Raw genomic sequence first — 1327 nt, forward strand, 5'->3', positions numbered from 1 at the left:
TGTGTGTGTGTGTGTGTGTGTTCCGTGTTCAGCCAAGAGAAAGTGTCCCTTCGCTCGCTTGGGCAAAAGTCAGCAATCTTCAGTCGACGCCGCTGGCCTTGAATGAGGAGGGAGAGAGTCACATCAACAGTCTTGTTATCTAAAGGAGAGTTTTGACCGTCAGCTTTTGCCTTGAGCATCCAGCTGGTGCCAGGGGGGTCGCATGAGATGAAGATGGTAGTTTTTTTGGTTAGCGTGAACAAACTGCTTCCAGTTTTCCAGTTGGTCTAATGTCCGTCACTGGTCACCAGGTCTCTCAATTCCCATTCTTCTTCTCCAAGATCTTGTCTATATTGCTTTCAATAAACACAGTCTGAGTACTCACAGCCCTGCCCATCATCTATCATGTCGGCCAGCCTTGTGGGATTTTAAACAGCTCTAGCCGATTCTTGTACTTTGATAAGGCAGCTCCAATCAGCCAGAACTCTGTTATCATGGTTCTGAATTGGTAGATGTCTTTCAATGTCCTCCATCGAGAGTGTTGTCAGACACATGACGTAAGCAACCATCGAGTAACCGGCAGCAAACGTCTCTGCAGGACAATCAGTTTTTCAGTTTCGTTAAGGGACCAGTTGATAAAATCCATAATTCTTCTTTAGGTTTTTAGAGAACAAGTCTGGAAGACTCTCTTAGGGATGGAGAATAAGCGAGACTATGCAAAAGACATGAGAAGCCAAGCAGGAAAGATAAGGGAGAGGGAGAAGGAGAAAGTGGCTCTCCGTCAAGAGCCAAGAAAAGACTTCCACATGCCAAATGTAACGCACTTAAAATAAGTTACTTGATTAAAAAATATTTACACATAATTAAAATGTTTTCATTTTTCATTGTTTTTAATTGCATAAAGCCTACTTTCAGTTTCATAATTATGTCCAACATGTTGCTCAGTTTTTGAGAAACTGATGCTATTTACTGACTCTTTGTTTGAGGTTTTCATGCATGGATTATAAAACTGTCCTGAACCTTTCTCTCAAAACACTTGAGTTCTTCTGCTTAAATAGTCCACTTAACCAAACAATTTCTCCTCTGGACTATTCCATTCAGTAGGTAGGTAAGATGAACATGATTATATTCAAACCTCTACTACTCCTCTTTTCTGGCAACATGAAGTCTGTGGTGTAATCAATACATATTACAACACTAAATCTATTTCTTTATAAACCCTCTAAAATCAACTTTATTAAATTATAAGAGTTCTTCCCCTTCTGCACTTGGTCTCTTCCTGTGACCCCAGATGAACCCAGAAGGTATAAAGGAAGTAAAACTGCATTTCCTCCTTTTGTTTCTGGAA

This window comes from Haplochromis burtoni, unplaced genomic scaffold, assembly GCF_018398535.1.
Source record: "Haplochromis burtoni strain Fernald_Lab_line unplaced genomic scaffold, NCSU_Asbu1 Contig_744, whole genome shotgun sequence".
In the NCBI taxonomy this organism is placed as follows: domain Eukaryota; kingdom Metazoa; phylum Chordata; class Actinopteri; order Cichliformes; family Cichlidae; genus Haplochromis; species Haplochromis burtoni.